The following is a 16,567-nucleotide window of genomic DNA, read 5'->3' as shown; positions in this document are numbered from 1 at the left end:
CCGAGATGGCGCCACTACATTCCAGCCTAGGCAACAGACACTGTCTCAAACAAACAAACAAAACAAAAGTGTAACTTAGGCCGGGCACGGTGGCTCACACTGTATTCCCAGCACTTTGGGAGGCTGAGGCAGGTGGATCACCTGAGGTCAGCAGTTTGAGACCAGCCTGGCCAACATGGTAAAATCCTGTCTCTACTAAAAATACAAAAAGTTAGCTGTGCATGGTGGCAGGTGCCTGTAATGCCAGCTACTCAGGAGGCTGAGTCAGGAGAATCGCTTGAACCCAGCAGGTGGAAGTTGCAGTGAGCCGAGATTGCGCCATTGCACTCCAGCCTGGCAACAAGAGTGAAATTCTGTATCCAAAAAAAAAAAAAAAAAAAAGTGTAACGTAAAAGTATCTGTTAACAATTCCATATCTTTGCCTTTTTCAAGGACTCAGGGCTACAGATTTTCTATCTCTAAATAGGAGAAGGGAGAAGAGTGAGAGTATTAGTACAGGGGCTTCAGGACAAATATGCAAAAGAACGAAGAAACTTCTTTATGCTTCAAGCTAAGCTCAGTGGCTCACACCTGCAACCCCAGCACTCTGGGAGGCCAGCGTTGGAGGATCACTTGAGCCCAGGAGTTCAAGATCAGCCTGGGAAACATAGCCAGACCCAGTCTCTACAAAAACTTTTAAAAAAATTAGGCCGGGCACAGTGGTATACCCCTGTAATCCCAGCACTTTGGAAGGCCGAGGCGGGAGGATCACCTGAGGTCAGGAGTTGGAGACCAGCCTGACCAACATGGAGAAACCCTGTCTCTACTAAAAAAAATACAAAATTAACCAGGCATGGTGGCCCATGTCCATAATCCCAGCTACTTGGGCAGCTGAGGCAAGAGGATAGCTTGAACCCGGGAGACAGACGTTGGGGTGAGCTGAGATCACGCCATTGCACTCTATCCTGGGCAATAAGACTGAAACTCCGTCTCAAAAAAAAAAAAAATTAGCTGGACATGGTGGTACATGCCTGTAGTCCCAGCTACTGGGGAGGCTGAAGAGGCAGGATCATTTGAGCCCAGGAGTTCAAGGCTGCAGTGAGTCGTGATTACGCCACCACACTTCAGCCTGGGAGACAGAGACTGCGTTTCAAAGAAAAAAAAAAAGAAAGAAACTTGTTTATGTTTGACCCTGCAAGGAGATTTAAACCCTAACATGCCAAATATGTATGTATACTTTTTTTGAGATTAATTTGCAAATATTTCCAGGAAGAGACATATAAAACTACTGAGAAGAGTTCTGACTTTCTCTATGGGACAGCTAAAACAAAAATTGCATACATTTGGCCAGGCATGGTGGCTCACACCTGTAATCCCAGCACTTTGGGAGGCCGAGGCAGGCAGATCATGAGGTCAGGAGTTCAAGACTAGCCTGACCAACATGGTGAAACCCATCTCTACTAAAAATACAAAAATTAGCCAGGTGTGGTGGTGGGTGCCTGTAATCCCAGGTACTCAAGAGGCTGAGGCAGGAGATCACTTGAACACGGGAGGTGGAGGTTGCAGTGAGCCGAGATCATGCCACTGCACTGTAGCCTGGGCGACAGAGTGAGACTCCGTCTCGGGAAAAAAAAAAAAAATTACACATATTTATTTTTATTTTATTTTATTTTTTTTCGAGACGGAGTCTCTCTTTGTTGCCCAGACTGGAGTGCAGTGGCACGATCTCGGCTCACTGAAAGCTCCGCCTCCCGGGTTCACGCCATTCTCCTGCCTCAGCCTCCCGAGTCGCTGGGACTACAGGCGCCCGCCACCACACCCAGCTAATTTTTTGTATTTTTAGTAGAGACGGGGTTTCACCGTGTTAACCAGGATGGTCTCGATCCCCTGACCTCGTGATCTGCCCGCCTTGGCCTCCCAAAGTGCTGGGATTACAGGCGTGAGCCACTGAGCCTGGCCTTATTTTTTTTTTAGACAGAGTCTTACTCTGTCGCCAGGCTGGAGAGCAATGACGTGATCTCGGCTCACTGCACCCTCCACCTCCCGGTTCAAGCGATTCTCCTGCCTCAGCCTCCCGAGTAGCTGGGATTACAGGTACCCACCACCACACCCGGCTAATTTTTTGTATTTTTAGTAGAGATGAGGTTTCGCCATGTTGCCCAGGCTGGTTTCGAACTCTCAAGCTCAGGCAATCTGTCCGTCTCGACCTCCCAGAGTGCTGGGATTACAGGCGTGAGCCACTGCACCCGGCATACGCATATTTTTTTAATTTTGGTGGGTTTTTTTGTTGTTTTTTTAAGATGGAGTTTCACTCTTGTTGCTCAGGCTAGAGTGCAATGGTGCAGTCCTGGGTCACTGCAACCTCTGCCTCCTGGGTTCAAGTGACTCTCCTGTCTCAGCCTCCCGAGTAGCTGGGATTACAGGCACATGCCACCACATCCGGCTAATTTTTGTGCTTTTAGTAGAGACAGAGTTTCATCAAGTTGGTCAGGCTGATCTGGAATTCCTGACCTCAGGTGATCCGCCCACCTCGGCCTCCCAAAGTGCTGGGATTACAGGCATTAGCCACCTCGCCCGGCCTAATTTGTTTTAAATGGATGCCTCAAGGGAACTATTTTGAGCAGCATGATCTACTTATGTAATTTTAAATTTTTTTTTTTTTTTTTGAGACGGAGTCTTGCTCTGTCGCCCAGGTCAGAGTGCAGTAGCATGATCTTGGTTCACTGCAACCTCTGCCTCCCGGGTTCAAGCGATTCTTCTACCTCAGTTTCCCGAGTAGGTAGGACTACAGGCCTGTGCCACCATGCCCGGCTAATTTTGTATTTTTAGTAAAGATGGGATTTCATGATGTTGGCCAGGCTGGTTTCAAACTGCTGACCTACTGATCCACCCGCCTCAGCCTCCCAAAGTGCTGGGATTACAGGTGTGAGCCCCACTGCGCCCGGCCGTAATTTTAAATTTTCTAGGAGCTACGTTTTGTTTGTTTGTTTGTTTGTTTGTTTTGAGAAAACTGTTTTAAGGCACTGTGACTTGAAAAGGGCTGCCAGGGATGTGTTCCTCCCCCCACTTCACAGCCAGCACGTAATCGCCCCTCTCCTTGACGATGTATGTGACGTTGTATTGCTGGTTGCCTACATGCTTCATGGAGACCTCCTCGTAGGGGGTGGTGGGCCCATGGACCCGGAGCAGCAGCATGTTGGAGCTCGCTTTGCTGCAGTCCACCAGGAAGGAACTCTTCTGGCCCACAAAGGCCTTCAAGAGCCCTGTCCCCTTAGAGGTCACTTTTCTGGAGTCATTTTTTTTTTTTTTGAGACAGGTTCTCACTCTGTCACCCAGGCTGGAGTACAGTGGTGGGGATCATGGCTCACTGCAGCCTTGAACTCCTGGGCTCAAACAATCCTCCCACCTCAGCCTCCCAAGAAGCTGGGATTACAGGTGCACATCACCATGCCTGGCTAATTTTTTGTATTTTTCGTAGAGACAAGGTTTTGCTATGCTGCCCAGGCTGGTCTGGAGCTCCTGGACTCAAGCAATCCACCTGCCTCAGCCTCCCAGAGTACTGGGATTACAGGTGTGAGCCACCATGCCCAGCCTTTTTTTTTTTTTTTTCATACTAAGTCTTCAAAGTCTGGTGGGTGGGTCGCCAAGATGATTCTGGCCAGGCTACACACACCAAGAATGCACAGACACACACACACACATGCACACACACACACACCCCCTTGAAAGGACATCTCTTGGAATTTCCATTATCAATATTTGTTTCCAACTAAGCAGTTTTCCTGTTGTGTTTATTGGTGTGTGTGTGCGTGCATGTGTATGTGTGTATGTGTGTGTGAAAGAATATTGTGACCAGGTGAGGTGGCTCACACCTGTAATCTCAGCACTTGAGGCCAAGAGTTTGAGACCAGCATGGGCAACATCATGAGTTGCTGTCTCTACAAAAAATACAAAATCGTGCCACTGCACTCCAGCCTGGGCAACACAGAGAGACTTTGTCTCAAAAAAAAAAAAAAAAAAAAAAAAAAAAAAAAGAATTTTGGGGAGGGATAGCATTAGGAGAAATAACTAATGTTGATGCGTGCAGCAAACCACCAGGGCATGTGTATACCTATGTAACAAACCTGCACGTTCTGCACATGTACCCCAGAACTTAAAGTATTTATAAATAAATAAATAAATAAATAAAAATTTTGCCCTCAGCACCAGCTTGCATGGTGAAATAAGAAAGAAGGAAAGTGGGCCGGGCGCGGTGGCTCAAGCCTGTAATCCCAACACTTTGGGAGGCCGAGGCGGGCGGATCACGAGGTCAGGAGATTGAGACCATCCTGGCTAACACAGTGAAACCCCGTCTCTACTAAAAATACAAAAAACTAGCCGGGCGAGGTGGCGGGCGCCTGTAGTCCCAGCTACTCAGGAGGCTGAGGCAGGAGAATGGCGTAAACCTGGGAGGTGGAGCTTGCAGTGAGCTGAGATCCGGCCACTGCACTCCAACCTGGGCGACAGAGCGAGACTCCGTCTCAAAAAAAAAAAAAAAAGAAAGAAGGAAAGTAAGAATTTTGCCCTAAGGCTCCTATCTATTAGCTGTTTAGAAACCAGAGAATTTAGTAACTGTTTTCTTTCTTTAGTGGAAACTTCATAAGAACTTATTTTGGAAAGTTTTGCCTACAAAATTAAAAAGGAAGCCGGGCGCAGTGGCTCACACCTGTAATCCCAACACTTTGGCAGGCTGAGGCAGGCGGATCACCTGAGGTCAGAAGTGTGAGACCAGCCTGGCCAACATGGTGAAACCCTGTCTCCATTAAAAATACAAAAATGGCTGGGCGCGGTGGCTCACGCCTGTAATCCCAGCATTTTGGGAGGCCGAGGCGGGCGGATCACGAGGTCAGGAAATCGAGACCATCCTGGCAAACACGGTGAAACCCCGTCTCTACTAAAAATACAAAAAATGAGCCGAGCTTGGTGGCGGGCGCCTGTAATGCCAGCTACTCGGGAGGTTGAGGCAGGAGAATGGCGTGAGCCCTGGAGGCAGAGCTTGCAGTGAGCCGAGATCGCGCCACTGCACTGCAGCCTGGGGGACACAGCGAGACTCTGTCTCAAAAACAAAACAACAACAACAAAAAAATACAAAAATTAGGCCAGGCGCATTGGCTCACACCTGTAATCTCAGCACTTTGGGAGGCCGAGGTGGGTGGATCACCTGAGGTCAGGAGTTTGAGACCAGCCTGGCCAACATGGTGAAACCCCATCTCTACTAAAAATACAAAAAAATTAGCCATGTGTGGTGGCAGGCTCTTGTAATCCCGGCTACTCGGGAGGCTGAGGCAGGGCCGTTTTTTCCTTTCTGAAGGTGGACTGGATCCTTTTCATTTTTTATCCAAGTGGTCTAAATAACACAAAACCAGTATCTATATTCATTTTCACACAGTCTTAATTTATGACAAATGTACTCATTTTCAGCCATATAGCCTTTTTCCCAACAAAAAGAGCCATATCCCATTCCTAACATTGCTATTAATGACAGCACAGGCATCAAACTTCAAGGTGACTTGTTTGAGCACCCCTTTTTCTTTTGCTTTGGCTGAAACTTTACTCGTATCATTTATGAGTCCCCAGCAGTTCTCAGTCCTTAATCTTATTTTAAAACCTGTGGTCATGGAGGCTCAGATGGGTCATAACACACATCAGGTTGGTCATTTCCTGGGCTACATACCTTGCATAGAATAGCATTATACAAACAAGTTCTTTTTAGAGTTCTGGTACACTTATAATAACCATAAAATAATAGGACTGGAGCAACTTTTTGTCCTACCTCAGTGACTTGATGTATACACTGGGAACAGTCCTCCATGCGGGGAAAATCAGTGGAAGTTTTTACTATGCAAGTCCAAATTATAAGGAAAATGAGTTCCATGATGATTCTCCTCATGCTTCGGCCATGCATAGACTAGTCAGCTTCCAGGTGTGAATGGAGCGGGGCTTGTCGTCCTCCTCAGGGTCACTTTGCAGGGGTTGTCCGGGCTCGGTTTTGCCTCCCAGGTTTCAGCGGCTGCAGGTTTCACATGGATGTGGTGGATCCAGGCTGGGATTCCTGCTACCTTTACAGCCGTGGGGGTGGTCAGGATGACGGTCTGAGGTCCTTTCCACCGTGGCCGCAAAGGGGCTACGTTCCAGTCCTTGATCCACATGCGATCACCTGGAGAGAAAGGGTGAACTGGGGAGAATAAGCTGATGGGACACCTCTCATTTACCCAAGTTGAGATTGTTTGTGTAATTTTTCCTAAAGCCTGTAGCTGTCGCTGTAATTCTTTCACCTAACTCAGGGAGTGCCTGGAAGCTCCCGCAGTATAGGAGGAGGCCTATGATACAGTATTTCATAAGGGGAGTATCCTGTTTTCTTAGAAGGAGTGCATCTAATTTTAAACAATACCATAGGAAGGGCCTGTATCCACTTTAATCCTGTTTCCTGACATACTTTCCCTAAACTATTTTTGACAGTCTGATTCATTCGCTCCACCTTTCTGGAACTCTGAGGTTGGTAGGCAGCATGTAGCTTCCAAGTGATTCCTAATGACTTTGCTGTCTTCTGTACCAAGTCAGCCACAAACACCGGCCCGTTATCTGAGCTGATTCATAAGGGCAGTCCAAACCTAGGAATAAGATCTCAAAGAAGCACATGGGTTACCTCGTAGGCCTTTTCGGTTCGTGTTGGATAAATCTCCACCCACCCAGAGTAAGTACACACAAGAACCAGCAAATACTTGTTACCTCCACATTTTGGCATTTCTGTGAAATCCACCTGAAGATCCTCAAAAGGAGCCGCTCCATAAGCTTGTATGCCGGGCGGAACAGTGGGGCCTTGCCTCACATTGTGTTGTTGGCAAGTAACGCACCGTTGTACTACTGCTTTGTCAAGGGCTGGCAAGTACGAGACGTAGAAGTACCGGCCTAATAATTTTTCAAGTGACTCTTGTCCTAGATGAGTGGTTTCGTGCATGGCCAATACGATTGTGGCTACCAGCAACTGCGGCACAGCTACCCTCCCATCTGGCAGTCTGATCCATCCTCCTTTTATTACTTGCCCTCCTACTGCGTGGAAGAAGTCTTTTTCTTCCTTGGAATAGGTAGGTACCAGGTCAGGTGTTTGAGGGAGTAAGGGAGCTGCTACCGATGCCCAGTAAGGGGTAGATGCTGCTTTTCGAGCTTCTGATTCAGCTCGAGAGTTTCCTAAGGCCACTGAGATGGAGGCTCACTGGTGTCCCCTGCAGTGCATGACTGCCCACCTTCTGAGGTTTCCACACTGCCTCTAATAATTGTAGAATTTCTTGTTGATATTTTATGTCCTTTCCCCCAGAGTTTAACAGGCCCTTTTCTTTATATAATGCTCTATGCACTTGGAGGATTAGAAAGGCATATCGAGAGTCAGTGTAGATGTTTACAGTCTTACCTTCCCTGAGTTCTAGAGCCCAAGTTAAAGCAATGGGCTCAGGCTTCTGGGCTAAAGTGCCCTGTGGCAACGGTTTGGCTTCAATGACAGCATCCAAAGTTACCACCACATATCCTGCACATATTTCTCCTTGGGGGTTGATGAAGCTGCTGCAGTCCACGTATCACTCCCAGTCTACTGATGCCCATGGCTGGTCTCGAAGGTCAGGTCTGCTAGGATAGACTGAGTCCAACACCTCTACACAGTTATGCTTGGCCGGGCTCTCTGATACTGGGAGCGGGGTGGCGGGATTTAGGGTGTTATAGACTTCAATAGTTATGTAGGGATTTTCACATAGCAAGCTTTGGTACTTGGTTAATCTAGCATTTGTTAACCAATGATGTCCTTTGGCATTCATCAAAGTTACCACAGCATGGGGGGCCTTTATATTCAGGTTTTGCCCAAGAGTTAGTTTATCTGCTTCTTGTGCTAACAGGGCCATTGCTGCCAGGGCCCTTAGACATGGGGGCCAGGCTTTGGAAACTCCATCTAGTTGTTTTGAGAGATAGGCCACTGGCCTTGGCCAGGGCCCCACAGGCTAGGTTGAAACTCCAACTGCTATTTTTTCTCTTTCTGACACATAGAGTGTAAAGGGCTTTGTCAAATCTGGTAGTCAGCTAGGGCTGACATAAGTTTTTCCTTTAACTTACAAAAGACTTGCTGTTGTAGAGGCCCCCATTCAAAAGGCTCCTGGTCTCCAGCCTTTGTAACCCCGCACAAAGGTTTGGCTAGTACTGCAAAGTTTGGAATCCATAATCTGTAAAACCCCACAGCTCCTAAGAATTCCCTTACTTGCCTTCTGGTTCTAGGTTCTGGTAGGCTGCAGATGACCTGCTTTCTTTCTGACCCCAGGCTGCGCTCCCCTTTCCAAATAGTGAATCCCAGGTAGCATGCCTGCTGTCTGCAGATCTGGGCTTTCTTCTTGGACACCTTATACCCACAGTCCTCCAGGTGCCAAAGCAGGGCATCCGTCCCTTTTGCACACCCGACTGCCATGGAGTGTCCCAGTAGAAGGTTGTCCACGTACAGGAGCAAGACGCAGCCTAGGTCTTTAGCAGGAAACTTTTGCAGGTCTCGAGCCAGGGCCTCCCCGATGATAGCAGGGGAGTTCTTGAACCCTTGGGGAAACCAGGTTCCAGTGTACTGAGTAGTGACACCTGACTCCGGATCTTCCCACTGAAAGGCAAACAGCTTCTGGCTCTTAGGAGCTATTCTGATGCTAAAGAAGGCATCTTTTAAGTCCAGACAGGTAAACCAGCTGTCCTCAGCCAGCAGCAGCCCTAACAATGTGTAAGGGTTAGGAACTGTTGGATGCAGAGCCACTGTAGCTTGGTTGACCAAGCACAAGTCCTGTACTGGCGGGTGGTCCTTGCTTAGGGACAGGCAGGAGGGGGGTGTTCCATGGTGACTGGCAAGGAACTATAATTCCATAGGCTTTCAAGTGCCTGAGATGAACCTGGATTCCTTCCAGAGCTTCTCTGGGAACCGGATACTGCTTTTGTCTAATTGGTTGGGCCCCAGGCTTAACTTCTATGAGTACGGGGGCTTGGTTGACCGCCAGTCCCCGAGGATTATCCTCTGCCCATACTCGGAGCCATCGCTTAGCTAGAGCTGGTTTTATCTCTTGGTCTGGCTCGGTTAGAAAAAGTCTCCATTCTTCTTCCTAGGGGACTGTAAGGGCCATGATAACTCCTGTTCCTGGTAACTTTAGCTGTAAAGAGCCCTGTTTTGTAAAGGAGAAGGCGGCTCTCAGCTTGCTAAGCAAGTCTCTTCCCAGCAAGGGGAAGGGACAGTCAGGCATGTACAAGAACTGGTTAACTAGCTCATATCCCCCACCGAGCAGTTCCATGGTAGACAGAAAGCCTGCTTAGTGGAAACTCCTATTGCTCCGATTATATCAACGGTTTTCTTGGATAAGGGGGTGAATGGGGTGGTCACTACTGAATGTTCAGCACCAGTATCGACCAAAAACTTAATGTCCTAGCCCCCAATTGTAATCCTGACTGTGGGCTCCTTGGGGGCGCTTAAGCCCAGTCCCCTTCAGTCCAGTAGCCCTTCAGCCGGATTGAACAAAGCTCCCTCATCTTTATCTGAGGTCTTTTGTTCCGAGTCACTTTGCTTTTCCTCCTGTAGGGGACACTCATCTTTCCAATGTCCTATTTCCTTACAATAGACGCATTGGTTATGTTGCAAGCATGGGCGATTAGACTGGGTATTCTTCCCGGAACCCCCCTTCCCTCTCCTTTTGGGGGAATTCCCCTAATGGCTGCGGCAAGTAAGTCAGCGTTTCGCCTAGCCTGGCGTTCGCCTTCCTTACAGCTTTCTCTGCGGTGTGTTGCATCTCTATTCACGAACACTTGATTGGCTATTTCCAGTAACTGAGGTATTCATACCCGCAAACCCAGCCTGTTTCTGCAATTTTCTCCTGATATCTTCTGCGCTTTGACTAACTAAGGCCATGTTAGTCATGCGCTGATTTTCAGGTCTATCTGGATCAAAAGGAGTCTACATACGGTAAGCCTCATACAGTGTTTCATAGAATTGCACTGGACTTTCCTCTTTTCCTTGGATGACCTCAGAGACCTTATTTACATTTGTAGCCTTTCAAGCCCCTTTCTTTAGACCTTCTATTAATTCCTCATGGTACCGTCTTAGCCTCTCCATGTCTGGTCCCTCGTTCAGGTCCCATTGGGGGTCTGTTGCTGGCAGCTGAATTCTTATATATTCTTGGGGGTTTTGGTAATCGGCTGGGACTTGCTCCTCTAGCCACTTAGTTGCCACTTGGAACACCCTTCACCTTTCAGCTGTATTAAAGAGGTACATAAGCAGCTGGTGGCAATCAGCCCAAGTAGGATTATGGGTCTATATAATAGTTTGGAGCAAGTCAATTTAAGCTTGACGCTTTTCAGTGGAAGATGGAGTTTTATTTTTCCAATTGAGGAGGTCAGCAGAGGTGAAAGGTTGATACACAAAGGCACGCCTTTCCACCACGTGTCCATCCTCATGTACCTCAGTACATCGTTGCTCTCTCAGAGGCATTTGGATTCCAGTCTTGGGCCGTCAGCGAGCTGCCAAGGGAGGAGTTTCTTCCGTGGCTTCACTTCCTCTTTTGTCTACTCTGGGTGATTTGGGGTGTGGTCATCTGGTGGAGGTGTAGGTGCTGTGGGCTCAGGAGTGGGGAGCCCTTCCTCTTGATAAGGAAGGGGTACTGCTGGTACCAGTTCCTGCCGTGATTCTTCTGGTGTTGGGTCAGACAGGACTTTTGGTGCCGACTTCCCTCGGCGGGTGGAGCAAGAACCTTCCTTAACTAACTGTCCCTTTGCTACTAATAATGCTGCTGCCTGTCCTCTTAACCACTGTGGGGGGTCCAAAACTAGCTGTAACCAGGAATCTGTATATGGGAAGTGATCTGGGTGCCCTGGCTTACAAGATACCCTGTGCCTACTTTCGAGACAAGGGACCTGTCCAGGTTTCCTTCTGATGGCCAACCCACCTCTAATGCTGGCCAGTCTGTCTCACACAAAGTTCTAAATTTTACTGGTGTCATGGTGACTCCATAGTCTCCCTTAAATCCCTTTTTGAAATTTTTCAACGTAGTTCCTAGTGGGGTGGGCTTACTTTGTGCCTGACCCATGTTTCCTCAAGACAAAATACCACGCTCACACCACATGCACACCACAAAACAACGAACGGGTAAAAAGGGCACACACACACTTTTACAGTTTACACCAAACCAGAATCAAAACCAAAATCAGAGTATCAAGAAATCCAAGCCAGGTCAAAACCAAAACCAAAGTATCAAGCAATCCAAGTCAAGTCAAAAACAAAAACCAAAGTGCCGGTACAGGCACACCGTGGGTGATCAGGCCACACTTCCACTCAAATGGAGTGGGCAAGTTCCAAAGACTAGTCTTACCAAGTTTCAGATGTCCAGACTCCAAGTGCCAGTTCCTTCCCGGTGTTCAGTCACTGCGTTGATCCTCCATGGGGACCTGTCATGCACTACTCTGGCAAGGCGTTCCACCAAGGCAATTGCCTACCTGGGAGCACTCTCAGGATCCAAGTCGCTCAAGCTGGCCGGAGTCCCCTGCAGAGATGCTCCACAGGGCAGCTCTAAGCCGCCTAACGGGCTGCCTCGACCGTCCATTAATCACCTCGCTTCCCAGTCAGGGAACCAAGAAATGTAGCAGGACAAGCCGCAGACAAAACCCCTCAGACATCGAGTTAAAGAAGGAAGCAGTTTATTCAGCCGGGAGACTCCTGTCTCAAGAGCTGAGCTCTCCGAGTGAGCAATTCCTCTCCCTTTTAAGGGCTCACAACTCTAAGGGGGTCCACTTGAGAGGGTCGTGATCGATTGAGCAAGCAGTGGGTACATAACTAGGGGCTGCATGCACCGGTAATTAGATCAGAACAGAACAGGACAAGGATTTTCACAGTGCTTTTCTATACAATGTCTATAATCTATAGATAACATAACCGATTAGATCAGGGGTCGATCTTTAACTACCAGGCCCAGGGTGGGCTGTCTGCTTGTGAATTTCATTTGTGCCTTTTGGTTTGTACTTCTTTCTGTGGAGGCAGAAATTGGGCATAAAACAATATGAGGGGTGGTCTCCTCCCTTAATGGCAACAAGGCATGCAGGGAGTGGGCGGGGACTGGGACAGTGAGCAGCGACCAAGGAGAGCTTGAGTTTACTGTAAGAGCCTTGAGTGGCCACAGAGACTTTTAAGCAGGGACAAACACCTTTTTTTTTTTTTTTTTTTTTTTTGAGATTGAGTCTCACTCTTGTTGCTCAACTGGAGAGCAGTGGCACGATCTCGGCTCACTGAAACCTCCGCCTCCTGGGTTCAAGCAATTTTCCTGCCTCAGCCTCCCGAGTAGCTGTGATTACAGGTGCCTGCCACCATGCCCAGCTAATTTTTTTTTTTTTTTTTGAGACGGAGTTTTGCTTTTTTTTTTTTTTTGAGGCAGAGTCTTACTCTGTCGCCAGGACTGGAGTGCAGTGGTGTGATCTTGGCTCACTGCAACCTCCACCTCCCAGGTTCAAGCAATTCTCCTGCTTCAGCCTGGGATTACAGGTGCCTGCCACTACACCCAGTTAATTTTTGGTATTTTTAGTAGAAAGTGGGTTTCACAGGCCGGGCGCGGTGGCTCAAGCCTGTAATCCCAGCACTTTGGGAGGCCGAGACGGGTGGATCACGAGGTCAGGAGATCGAGACCATCCTGGTTAACACGGTGAAACCCTGTCTCTACTAAAAAATACAAAAAACTAGCCGGGCGAGGTGGCGGGCGCCTGTAGTCCCAGCTACTCGGGAGGCTGAGGCAGGAGAATGGCGTGAACCCAGGAGGCGGAGCTTGCAGTGAGCTGAGATCCGGCCACTGCACTCCAGCCTGGGTGACAGAGCGAGACTCCGTCTCCAAAAAAAAAAAAAAAAAAAAAAAAAGAAAGTGGGTTTCACCATGTTAGCCAGGCTGGTCTCAACCTCCTGACCTCATGATTCGCCCACCTCGCCTCCCAAAGTTCTAGGATTACAGGCGTGAGCCACCTCATCCAGCCCGGAGTTTCGCTCTTGTTGCCCAGGCTGGAGTGCAGAAACGATCTCGGCTCACTGCAACTTCTGCCTCCCGGGTTCAAGTACAGCAATTCTCCTGTCTCAGCCTCCTTAGTAGCTGGGATTACAGGTGCCTGCCACCACTCCCAGCTAATTTTTTGTATTTTTAGAAGAGATGGGGTTTCACTATGTTGGCTAGGCTGCTCTTGAACTCCAGACCTCAGGTGATCCACCCACCTCAGCCTCCCAAACTGTTGGGTTTACAGGCGTGAGCCACCACGCCCGGCCCAGTCCCTGTGTGTTTGATTAAACTAATCTCGATGGGTTTTCATTATCTAAACAGCATCCCCTCTCATACACACTCTTGTTTCAGATGTTTAGAATTCAGAAAACACAGACAGCCCGCAGGAGAAATGGTGGCTGCTCAGCTTGAGTACCTGAGGTCCCGCAACGCCCTACCTCCTTTGTTTTCCAGAGGGGTTCAGAAAGCTCGCTGTGCTCAGGCCTGCAAGTCAGGGCCATAAGCCTTGTTGCCTCCGGCCATGACTCAAAACCTCGCCCTCACCCCCATCCCGTCCTGACCTCCTCTCTTGCCCCCAAAAATCGCCGCAGACCCCATACAGTTTATGCAGGAGTACCTCAGAACTGCTCCCCTCAGAAGCAGGGGGTTGTCTCTCTCCCAACAATGAGCTGCCACCTCCTCAGACTCCAACTCAATTGTTCTCTCTGTGTCTCAGGAACCACCCTCCAAATTGCATACAATGGCTGGGCACGGTGTCTCATGCCTGTAATCCCAGCACTTTGGGAGGTTGAGGCAGGTGAATCACCTGAAGTCAGTAGTTCGAGACCAGCCTGGCCAACATAGTGAAACCCGTCTCTATTAAAAATACAAAAATTAGGGCCAGGCACAGTGGCTCACACCTGTAATCCCAGCGCTTTGGGAGGCCGATGTGGGCGGATCATCTGAGGTTGGGAGTTCGAGACCAGTCTGACCAACATGGAGAAACCCTGTCTCTACTAAAAATACAAACTTAGCTGGGCGTGGTGGCACATGCCTATAATCCCAGCCACTCAGGAGGCTGGGGCAGGAGAACCACTGGAACCCGGAAGGCAGAGGTTGCGGTGAGCTGAGATTGTGCCATTGCATTCCAGCCTGGGCGACACAGCGAGATTCTCTTAAAAAAAAAAAAAAAAAATTCCATACAGCGCATCTCACAAAGTGAGGTATCCTTGAAGTAGGGCAACTCATTTGAGGCTAAAGCTCTGAATCCTGGGGCAATCTGTGGCTCTGATAGGCTCAGGATACCAGCATGGTCCCTGGAGACCAAGAGGTGGGTAGGAAGTTGGGGGCAGAGTCTGGCAGAGTGAAATTGAAGGAGCAGTTACTCTTCTTGCCACGAGAGGGAGCACCAAGGCAATGTCTTAATCGTATCATGGTGTCAACCCACAACTCGTTCCCAATTTTATCAAGTCTTTCAAATATTCCCACTCAGAGGGTCCCTGATAGAATAGCATTTTAACTCCAAGTTTTTTCTGATAACAGGTTATTTCTGGCCAGACGAGGTGACTCATGCCTGTAATCCGAACATTTTGGGAGGCCGAGGTGGGAGGTTCACCTGAGGTCAGGAGTTCGAGTCCAGCCTGGCCAACAGGGCCAAACCCCGTCTCTACTAAAAATACAAAATTAGCCGGGTGTGGTGGTGCATGCCTGTAATCCCGGCTACTGGGGAGGCTGAGGCAGGAAAATCACTTGAACCTGGGAGGTGGAGGTTCCAGTAAGCCAAGATCGTGCCGTTGCACTGTAGCCTGGGCAACAAGAGCCAAACTCCATCTCAAAAAAAAAAGAAAAAAAAAGTTATTTCTTCCAAGCAGATATGCAACAACATAGTGACTTAGCAAGACAATGTTATGGAATAGGGAATAGGGTTGCCAGGTTTAGCAAAAAATTTTATTTTACTCCTTTTTTTTTTTTTTTTTGTACAAACGGGGTCTATGTTATGTTGCCAAGGCTGGTCTCGAACTCCTAGACTGAAGTAAGCCTCCTATCTCAGCCTCCTGAAGTGCTGGGATTATGGGCATGAGCTACCACTCCCAACCAGATTTAGCGAATAAAACAAGTGCCCAATTAAATCTGAATTTCAGATAAACACAAAAAATTTTTTTTAAAGACAGGGTCTTGCTCTGTTACCCAAGCTGGAATGCAATGGTGCAATCATAGCTCAGTGAACTGTCGAACTCGTGATCTCAAGTGATCCTCCTGCCTCAGCCTCCCAGACTGCTGGGATTACAGACATGAGCCCTGTGCCTATCTGAAACACAATTTTTTTTTTTTGAGATAGGGTCTGGTTCTGTTGCCCACGCAGGAGTGCAGTGGCACAGCTTACTGCAGCCTCTGCCTCCTGGGCTCAAGCCATACTCCCACCTCAGCCTCCCAAGTAGCTCCCACGTGCACACCACCACATCCAGCTAATTTTTAAAAAAACTTTTTGTAGAGATGGGGTCTCACTATATTGCCCAGGCTGGTCTCAAACTCCTGAGCTCAAGCAGTCTACCTGCCTCAACCTCCCAAAGTGCTGGGATTACAGGTGTGAGCCACTGCACTTGGCCCTACAAATAATTTTCAATATAACTCAAATATTTCCTGAGACCTATAGTAAAAAAAAAAAAAAAAAAATCATTATCTCAAATTCAGACTGAGCTAAGTATTTTCTATTTTATCAGGTACTCCGAAAGGAGTGACACATGCTTTAAGAGTTTTAGACACCAGCCGGGCGTGGTGGCTCACTCCTGTAATCCCAGCACTTTAGGAGGCCGAGGTGGACAGATCACCCGAGGTCAGGAGTTGGAGACCAGCCTGCCCAACATGGCGAAACCCCATCTCTACTAAAAATACACAAACATTAACCGGGCATGGTGGCACCTGTAATCCTAGCTATTCGGGAGGCTGAAGCAGGAGAATCACTTGAACCCGGGAGGCAGAGGTTGCAGTAAGCCAAGATCACGACACTGCACTCCAGCCTGGGAGACAAAAGTGAAATTCCGTCTCAAAAAAAAAAAAAAAAAAAAGAGTTTTACAAACCAAAATGTTTGCAGTGGCTGCACTCACGCCTGTAATCCCAACACTTTAAGAGACTGAGACAGGTGAATCACTTGAGGTCAGGAGTTCAAGACCAGCCTGGCCAATGTGATGAAACCCCGTGTCTACTAAAAATACAAAAATTAGCTGGGCATGATGGTGGGTGCCTGTAATTCCAGCTACTTGGGAGGCTGAGACAGGAGAATCACTTGAACCCAGGAGGCAGAGGCTGCAGTGAGTGGAGATGGCACCACTGCACTCCAGCCTGAGCAACAGAGTGAGACTCTGTCTCAAATAAAAAATGAAAATAAAATTCAGCTTTCTCTGTCATGGCACCCATTCTGGTGTGCATGAGGACAGACAGCCCAGATTATTTTTCGAGGAGACATGTGGCCCTGCCCACAGTATCTTCCACAGAACAGCCCTGACCAGAAGTGGAGTGACTCCCAGCTTCTGGCTTCCTCTTTTCACAG

The 16,567-nt window shown here is 48.4% G+C and overlaps 1 protein-coding gene across 1 annotated transcript in view; it reads left to right on the top strand.

The window, feature by feature from the left end:
• The window catches only part of LOC105482956 (serine protease 36), a 49,531-nt gene that overhangs the window by 9,775 nt on the left and 23,189 nt on the right, over positions 1-16,567 (top strand). The window lies entirely within an intron of this gene.

Source organism: Macaca nemestrina, chromosome 18, assembly GCF_043159975.1.
Source record: "Macaca nemestrina isolate mMacNem1 chromosome 18, mMacNem.hap1, whole genome shotgun sequence".
In the NCBI taxonomy this organism is placed as follows: domain Eukaryota; kingdom Metazoa; phylum Chordata; class Mammalia; order Primates; family Cercopithecidae; genus Macaca; species Macaca nemestrina.
Note: the sequence above shows the minus strand (reverse complement) of the source record. Positions and strands in the feature narration are given on the sequence as shown.